Genomic DNA, 10,479 nt, shown 5'->3' with positions numbered 1-10,479 from the left:
ATGCTGACAATTATTTATTTTTCAAATGTTTTCAAATATTTTGTGGGCAGTTGTGAACGTTTCTAATCACAATGACCCTACTGTAAAATTTGTTCAAATCAAAGTCCCAGGGGAAAAGTAATGTCCGGCTTTTGGATTGCTTTCCTCAACTAAGCCTTTCAAAATAACCCCAATATTGCCCAAATATTCTTATTATGTACATCACATAACCTTCTTTGCTTCCAATCAGCCCAGAAGCCCTGCTTCAGCTTTATATCAGTAGTAACATACCTAATCCCATGTTAAACGAAATGACACATAATAAAAGGGAAAAAAAAAGAAAAAAAAAAAAACTGTTTGCCGCAAAGGCCTAAATCTCTTTTCCGTGTCTGCCAGAGTGGACAAGCAATGTTATTTATTGTGAAACAAGGCAGGGACAAGGATCAGAGACCTTCTTTAAGCACCATCTGAGGACTGAACCACTGTTTTCGCATCATATCCCAGTGTATACAAGCTGTAAACCCGCCTTGGTATGGCCAAGGCCCTTTGTTAACACTTGTATATTGGACCCTCTCTCGATCAGATACACTCACAAATATTGATCTCAACAAATGTCCAACATTGTCCTCATTGCCAGGACAGCAACCTTGTAAATAAATATGGGCTAATGCAGAATAGGATTGCCTGTCCAGCTCTGTCTATGTTGTGGAATCACACCTCATAGCATCCCCTTCCTCGTGCTCGGTGCCTGTGGATGCTTATGCTGGCTGTTTCTTTGAGGGGCGTTGCTTGATCATTCATTATTAGCTCGTGTCTGTCAAACCAAACAATGAATAGACTGCTCAAAATTGATGACTATATAGAAGTGCACATGAGCAAAAAGACTTTCATTTAGTGCCCTACTCTCAATGTAGGAGGTGACAGTCATGATGGATATGACACTATGTACCAGATTTATCTTGGAAATGGAATAATTATGCACTTAATGCATGACTGGTGGTCTGCATTCATACTGATAGCTAACAGAGCAGGCAGCAGGAGTGGTACAGCAAAGCCCCTGAGGCTTTGTGGTGTCCAGCCCCATTGAAAACTATTTTTACCCCATTTAACTACCTGAAAATACTGAACATTTTCTTTAATCAAGACTAAGCTACAAGATACTACATATGCCACGAAACATCCCGACAGTGTCACCTCGGCTGGGGCACCTGGCTCAATGCAAGGTGACCCCAAAATGGCTAATGGTGACTAATATCCCTGTAGAGGGTAGCTAAAGGTCATAACAAACCACACCACTTACACGGAAATGATACAGAAACACTGATCAATATGTTGCATTACACAGTCCTCCATCTTTCTTTCTTTCTTCCTATATATGAGATCAGACATTGAGACACCTAATATGAAAGTAATGTAGATTTCCATCCAATCCAAAGTGAATGTAGCGCGTAAACACCTAGCATGTAAAGGCACAATGCTTCAAGAGAATGACTTTCCGTTACAAGTTCTCAGGGTTGGCAGTTCTGCTCAGGGAACTGAACACACAGCTTTACATGCAGTACTGCCTTCATAATTGAATGTCCATATCGCAGACATCAAAAGTATCTCAAAGCTGTAATGGAGCTCTGACTTCAGTCAGGGTGGAAGGAAAGAGAATAGTTCCTCAGAGGTGTCTACGAGTGTTTTAACACCAGACAAATAAACCTTCCTTTCTGTCAGAGGCATTTACAGGTATCCATCATCCAAGTGTCAATCCTGCTGGCAGATTTCACACACCACTGGCACCACCACACCTATGACTGATCACTTCCTGATTGCATAAATAATCCCAGTAACACACTGGACTGCATCCAATTCCACACCTGCTCAAACATCCAAAGGAGTGGAGTGAAAGGGGGATGCAGGGTAAGGACACTGAGGATTTTTATATATTCATGCATTCAGAGGAGTGTTGACAAATATATATACTCAAATGATGATGCACATCATCAACAGGAACATGACAAAAGTTGGAAAACTAATCATGCGGGAAAAGAGTAATCAGCGTGCCTATTACCTCGTATTAGCTAAATATTCTGTGTCTCTGCACCTCAAAGACAACTACTCTGTGACTGAAGTAATTGTCATCATTAGCCCTCCATTTTTTAATAATAAATTCCCAGAGGATAAGTATAATTACACTGCTGTGCTCAAGCAATTCAAAAAGCCACAAAGCCACCCCGGTGTAAAGCAATGTACAACAAATGTTACAATGCCAAATGCCAGTTACAGGATAACGAGCAGCAGCTAAATAAGAAAAGGGTTCAAATCCATCTTACGGATTCCTATTCATTTGTGTTTCTGTGGTTTTTGAAGCACATGGAGGTGGTGAGCTGCTATGCCTTTGATCAGCTAATGGAGACAATGCAGCTTTCCCCGGTCTTGTGGCACGGGGGTTTACCTGCTGCAAAGTCAGGTATCACAGTCGGGGACCGAGCACCTTAAAGAAGCTTTAACACTCCTTTGGATCAGGGTGACATGATTCATGTGGGCTGGGTGTGGATTTGAGTCCCTGCTCCAGCACAGCGTCTTTCATGTCAGTGTGTTTATGGGAATATGGAGATGGGTTGTGCGTGCATGTGGGTGTTCCTTAAAGCAGCGATACGACCTCAGGCTGGTCTTGATCCCTGACGAGTCAGAATCTACCTCTCGATGAATCTCATGTAGCACACTTAATACCCTTAGGAACATGGTGCACGAGGCCCCCTCATCTTGGTAACAGAAAGGAATTTAAGAGCAGATTAATATTATGAACAGTAATATTCCCCCGGCGGCATCTGCATGCTCCAGGGATTACAGGGCTCTGGGGTGATTACCGGCAGAGGAAGTGGGGTTACAAGTCCAAAAAACTTTTCATCTTCACCCAAGGCACAAGAGCACACACATAAATAAGTAATAATGGAGCATGTGTATATTTCTCCTAAAATGTGTGCCTTGTTATGTTCATCACAGCAGCATTTTTTTCATATCAACATTGTGGCATGTTGGGGCACATTTCCTATTGATATAAATAAATACGCTTTTTTTTCAAAAATAGGTAAAAATATTCTATCATAACCTTTTCTTCATGATGATATTGAGACTGAAATGTAAAAAGAAGTCATGAGAAAATTATTAAATGTATCAAAATTTTCATAAAGCAATATTTAAAAAAACTAAACTAGCTATTCAGTATGGTCTCAATCATTTTTAAGCTGAAGGCCCCTGTAAGATCACATATGTCCTCTGTCACCTAATACACCTTATTTAGAGGCAGATTTAGTGATTGATATTATTTCCAGTCCGTTATCTATAAGTTGCTGTTGAAGGGAACCATCTAAGTCATTTAGAATTTAGCTTGACATCACTGCATTAGCTGAAATTTTAGGATCTTGGCAGAGGCTTGATCATATTATTGGGATTAAAATAACTACATTAGACTGGTTAAGTAATATTCATCTGATAGATTCGAGTTGTTTCATGGAAACAAAGAATATTCCTCGCGCACCAGAGTGAGTCATGAAATTACGCAGGGTTCTGTGTTTGGACCCATTCTTTTCACTCTATAGGCTACTTGCTTCCATTAGGAAATATTTTTTAGACAATATGGCATAAATTTCCATTGCTATGCTGATAATACTCAGCTATACTTTTATATGAAACCAGATAAAACTGATCAGTTTCTCAGACTACAACCATGTCTTGAAGACATAAAGACCTGGATTACTCAGAATGTAATGCTTCTAAATTCAGACACATTGTTGCCTTTGGACCTGAACGCTTCAGTAAGAAACTGTCTAGCAATAAATTCATTCTAGATGGCATTTCCAGTGCTACAGTGAGGAAGTTATTTTTGACCAGGATCTGTCCTTTGACTCACATATAAAACAGGTTTCTAGGACTGCCTTATTTCGTATTTGTAATACTACCAAAATTGCAAACATCCTGTCTCAGAGTGATCCACTAAAACTAGTGCACGCATTTGTTACTTTAACATTGGATAAGTCTAATTCTTTATTATTGGGTTATCCCAAAAATCCCCCGAAAAGCCTCCAGCTTATCCTGGATACTGCAGCCAGAGTTCTGATGAGAACTAACAGCAGAGATCATATTCATCCAATTTTAGCTTCTCTTCATTTGGCTACCTGTCAAATTCAGAATAGAATTTAGAATTATTCTCCTCACATATAAAGCTCTTGATGACCAAGCTCCCTTATATGTTAAAGATCTCATAGAGCATTATTTTCCAAAAGGAGCACTTTGCTCAAAGACTGCAGGTTTACCTGTTGTTCCCAGAACTTCTACAAGTAGAATTGGAGGCAGATCCCTCAGTTACCACAGGCCCCTTTCTTATTTACTCCGTGCTCTGTTACAGTCGGCTAACTTCCCACGGAGTTTGCTACTGCTAGTTTTGTGCAACATGACAGGATATTTATCAGATTTTGACGACATGGACGACAACTTTGAGTATACAATAGACGTCATTACCTGTGCTGCAGGGGCACGCGTCGATGACGTCATCCCACTATGCGTGTGTAGAAAGCACCCCGATAGCCCATAATAATATGTCTATGCTCATAACAACAACACGGCAGCTCTGAGCTAACAGTGCAATAGTACGCGTTCATTCATTCATTCGTCTTAAAGTATTGGTGAAATAAAGACAGATAATGCCTTATTTAGAGGCTGTATTTTAATGCCCTGTTCTCTCCCTATATGGGGATCTGGGGTAATCTAAATATCGTCCGAAGGACGCCGACTTTCACCAAACTGTTATCAGTGAGTAGATGAACATATTTTATGCCAGAAATAAGCTACATGTTAAAAAAAACCCAACTTTCCCTTTAACTTGTATTTCTCTTTCTCAGCAGGTAGCCATGGCCTGGTGTTATGGTGCTTGATGTCCCCTCTTTCTTGTCCTCTCAAACCCCAGCTGGTTGATGCAGATGACCATCCTTCCTACGCCAGATTGATTGATTGGATTATGATTGTATTACAATGAATTAGATTGTAATTGGCTTGAATTGTCTTTGAAGTGCCTTGAGATGACATTTGTTGTGATTTGGTGCTGTAGGCTAGATAAAAACAATTTCTATAATGATTTACGATTTACTTTTTTTTTCTCGACATATAAAAATGAAAAGCTCTTTATTCCTGAAGTACGAAATACTCCACTACCTCTACTCTTAGCGTGTTTATGAGATGGTTAATTCTATTTTTATCTCTCTGATGTGTAAGAATATTATTAGTCTAGTGAATTAAGGGAGGCTGCTCACAAGGTGAAAGGTTGCAAAAATAACCTCCCAAAGGATGGCATCAGGGATCCCTCAGGGTTCACCGTCCAGCCCACTGTAGATATCAGTTTCAGTAAGGGATGAAGACCGACCAGGCTTAAGGCCTGCTTACTCTAAGCCGCATTATTCCCCTTCCCACTGGGCTGACGCCACGCAACGCGTGCAAAGCAATGAAAAAGGAAATCACCTTCAGGACTTGTCTTATGACAGAGGACACAGCAATTTCCTCAGCACCTTTGCATGAGGAAAATGCACAGCCCACTTTGCCCATGTGCAACCAATAAGTTGGTCAGATGAAGGAGCATGCCGTGCAGGCAAAAGAGAATACTGAAGTGGGCCTCTTATGCCTGAAATTATCCAGGGGAAAGAGGTCTGACATGCCATTTGGCTGCTAGGTGTTTGCGTGGAAGGAAAGAAACAACACTGTTTCCATTTAAAGTTGAAATAGAATCACAGAGCACCTGAGATTGTACACGTTTGTAGGGGAAAACAGTGGGGTATTTCCTTTCTTTAGACTCCAGTGTTGACTTTGTATATTCCACAAGCTCTCAGGGATTGAGCTGAGGAAGGAAGGTGAGGGGCACAGTGGTAAGCTGCCATGCAGAGTCTGAGTTTGTCAGCAGCTCATAAGCCTGAAATTCAAAGAGCAATCTGATAGAAAATCTCTCTTGGCAGCGGTTCCCTCCTGTGTGTTTGGCAGCGCTGCTTCTGTCAGACTGCACCCAGTGGTCATCAATTAGAAAACTGAAGGGTGCCATCCACACACTACTACAGCATAGCCCCTATTCGGTTGTTAGTTGAGCAGACAGTTATGCTAAAATGTAATATCAATGTTAGTTTAATGTTGATATTTTAGGCCTAGAATCACACATAATTCTAGGACATACAATGTTAAATGTGCTTTTACGAGTCCATAATATTTTGGCTTTTTCCTGTTTGAACCTCTGCGAATAAGATAATGCCTGTTTTTCAATATGCAAAAACATTATAAGGTACATTAAAAACCATTTTACATCATTTCTCAAAAAACAATGTCAGACTGGATGGGAATATCTCCTGGGTGAAAAGCAGGGATATAATTTATCACCAAACCACCTAACTTCTTTCACAAGTGTTAGAAAGTAAAGTATACTGTGCATCCGTAAGAATCCTACAAGATCAAAATGATAGAAATGTCATCAGTTCATTGCAGGCATCCACAGACGTGCCAAATTGATTTGTTTTGTGCATGCCTGAAAACCTAATCTAAGATAATGATCTATTGTACGTGTATAGAAAAGGATACTCCAAGCAGAACTCAAGGTAGTATTATGTTAATGTCAAATATGTGTCTATAGTGCATGGAGTATAGTTGTACTTTCAGTTGTACTACATTCACTTAAAGGCCAGAAACATCCTTCCAAATGAATGCTGATGTACTGCATGGTGTAAGCTTGGAGTGTAAATAAGCATCTATTTTCAAACAGGATTGCCATATCAAGTCAACAGTTGGTACAGTATATGTAACCTTGTGTCTGCTGCCCCTGAGTGGTCAAAAAATATACATATACATATACTATGTTTAGATGAAAGTTTCCTTTACATAATTTATACATTTGAACAAACCAGACATGTTTAAAAAAAAAAAAAAAACTGTTAAAAGAAAATAAGTAGTACATCTTTATTTTAAGTGTGGCATCATTTAAAGCACAAAAGGCTGTTAAGAGTACGTTGTGTCTGTCTGCATGTTGCAAATTACTTTTTGCAAATGACATATTGGATCTAAAGTCCACAATAATAGCACATGGGAAATTGTAAAAGCCAAATGATCTTTTGACCTTTTATTTAAGTATAATTGAAAGTCCTGTGTGAGGAAACATCCCTATTCATAATTCTTGAAATATATCATTATTGGGATAACGCGTTGGATGAATTACTTTGCCAACACCAGGCGCCTGAGGGGTGACCTGTGACAATTCTATACAACACCTCTCCGGAGCTGAAGGAATTCATTTTCATTTCCCGCTGGCTGTCTTAATCACCATGCCTCAGTGTGACAAAGAGTGCGCTATGGCTGCTCGCATATCAAGAATGGGACTCTAAATTGATTTCACTGCAGTCCAGAAGTGTATTTTATGAATAGAAACAGAAATTTTAAGCTAATTCAGACACACTACTTGATCAACATAGCTTCTCTCATCACAAGTCTTTGTAAGGTCCTGTTTTAGGAACAGATAATTTGTGTTGAAAGAATTTTTGAGAGTAAAAAAAAAAAAATAGATAAGATGAAACTTACAAAGTGTCATAGATATATCAAATATGTGCGTGGATATTTTGAAAGGATTAGCATATAGGACACATCATAGAAAAGCCATCTGTCACAGCTCAGTATCCGATCTAATCCAGTGATCTTCAATTGACACATTTCAAATGAGTAATGAGATATGCAGATAAAATGAAAAAAAATATCTATCCAATTCTGCAGGACTATAAAGTGTTACAGAGAATTTTAGTTTGGAGATTGAAATAAAAAGCAATATCATCAATTATGCTTTGTTAAATAACTGCTTTTAAAATGAACTACAATTCTGACAAATGATCTTTATTGTTCAGGCTGTTTCAATGACATTAGCTTTGACGTCAAAGATGTGGATAGAAACTGTGAGTAGCAGTAAAAGAAGTATTATAAGCGTGAGAGCAGGGTTGCTGTAGAAATCAATATAGCATTGCATTTGCAATGCTTTGATCATGTACAGCACGACCAAGAGATTAAGTAATACAGATTCTGCCTGACAGGCCGATCATTAACTCTAGTTTGCAATCTGTCTGTGCGTCCATTCACCCTGTCGAACGCCTTTGGAAAGACAAGTGTTCTACATAAGTGAATTTAGGAGGGCACATGTAAGACAGTGACTATAGTGGGCCAAGTAGTGTGCTGGGTGAGTGTTGTCTGTGTTAATCATTATCTGATTTCAGTCACAGCTATTACCCAGAGGCACTTAAGTATGGAAAATGGTTTATATAAGATCACATGCCGAGTTTCCCGGAAAAAATAAATAAATACATTTTGTAGGCGAGGATGAATGGAATCTGGACCTTTGACCTGTGTGTCAGTCATGTCTTAGTATAGCCCCAGTTTTACTCTCCCTTCTCTCTCCAATCCTGTCATTCAGCTGATCTGATTTGCTGTTCTGATCCAAGGACACAAAGTAATATTTCATATGCCACTCATACTTTAAATGCTCTACATATGACTTTTCTGGCCATAGTCTGCCCCCATATGCCTAGTTATAATGCGACACACACACTCAGAAATTAAATACAGGATAAAATCAGGTTTCAATATGGCCCAGTTATAGTAATCACAGTCTCTGATACATTACAAAGATCTAAAATATAATATAGTGGATTACGCTCTGATTTCAGCTTACTTATTTTTGTGTGATAGGAAAAAACTCCTGCCCTCTATCCCTGTAGGATCAGCGGATTAATCTTGGTAAGACGTAACACACACAGATGGTCAGACAGGAAAAATTAGAAAAATATGCAATATGAATACATTTGTCTTGTGTAATATCACATATGATTCATCTATCAGGGAGATAATGGCTTGATGCATTGGTGTACTTAGCAAAGAGACAAAGTTAATTTCTTTATAGGCCAAATATTCCCATCAAGATCCCCCAGTAATAAAAATCGTTCTTCTGGGAGTATTATATAAATTAAATGTACGCCATCTATCTGGTTTGCATAGTAATGGCAAATGGGCCAGCTTGTGCATTGATTCATTTCCAGCTGCACGTCAATGCCGCCAACACAATACACTCAGGAAGATATGTGAGTCTCCCTGGTTTGATTTTATTTGGCAACAAACATACTCAGAATAGAAGCAACAAGGAGACTGTTTAGTTTGTTTCACATGCTTAATCATTTTTAAGCCAAAGAGCCTATTGAGGATCACCTATAACACTACTAACTGGGCTGTTTATTAGGATGTAGACAGAAATGTGATATGGTCACCTGAAACCGCACGCACACAACTCCCAAACGACCAGTGGGCCTCAACTTCCTACCAAAGGTCTTTCTCAATATCCTGCAAACACAGACAGCGGTGACATGCATGTTATCCGGTATTCAAAACACAGGGGGCCTGTTGGCAGCAGATGCAGCCCGACAACAAGACTCAGATCACAGGTAGCAGCAATAGAAGGAGGCACCGCTTCCGTGGGCAAAACACTGGCTCATACATTGACATAGCTCTGGCGTCACGCCGCACATCAAAGCTGTTTTCATGCAGTGAAGTCTAGAAACCCCTCACAACCACATGTCTGTATATTTCTTTGCTGTTTGTCCCTTAAAGAGTTGCACGGACTTTAAACAGTGGCAAAAGCTGCGTACGGGTTGTGTTATGAGAGGTCGATACAGGGTTGCTGGTGGGCTGTGTGTTTTTAATAAGGCCTGTAGGGTAGTTACCAGAAAAACTGTAATTCAACTCTGTGTTACTAACAAGGTGACATGTGGTCAAACTGAAAAAAAGAAGAAAGAAAACCTAATTGAATCATGCTCCTTTGAGCTCAGAGGTGACATCGAGCTTGTTATTGACTGGGAATAGGAAATTCACTTTTGTCTGGAAATTGTGTCGGTGAGTCCACACCAAAATAATGAATGACCTATTGAGCTATAAAGGCATAGCTGTTATCTTCCAGAAAGAATGTTTGGTGAGGGGACTAAAGGGATTTCTTTGATCCACTTAAAAGGTCACTGATGTCTAAATTTGGGTAGAGAGAGCAAAAGCAAAAGGTTCAATCAAATCCAGCTGTTGATGCCTGCTGCACGACATCTGTCATACCAACTTTGGTCTCTTAGAACGATTGTGTGTGAACTCTCATCTTACTTAAGCTGAGTGTACTACACTTTTTTATGAATAAGGGCCTGAGAAGTTTGACGACCTCAGTAGATAGCACTGCAGCAATTTCTGTGTATTATGTACTGACAGTAAATACCTGACTTTTAAAGCTGTTCTAGTTTGGCAGATAGTAATACTGCAGTGTGATAGAATATGTTAAAAGGAGGCTAAGCAGTTCTAAAGAAGAGAGGAAAGCTGCTGCCAGGCCTGAATGTCTTCTTCCTTTAATGAGTGAAAGTAATCAGAGCTGATGAACGTGATTTCCCAATGGATCTCTGTTGTTTTGGAAACACTATTCTCATT

This window comes from Odontesthes bonariensis, chromosome 1 (genome assembly GCF_027942865.1).
Source record: "Odontesthes bonariensis isolate fOdoBon6 chromosome 1, fOdoBon6.hap1, whole genome shotgun sequence".
In the NCBI taxonomy this organism is placed as follows: domain Eukaryota; kingdom Metazoa; phylum Chordata; class Actinopteri; order Atheriniformes; family Atherinopsidae; genus Odontesthes; species Odontesthes bonariensis.
The sequence above is the reverse complement of the archived record's forward strand: the minus strand, read 5'-3'. Positions refer to the sequence as shown.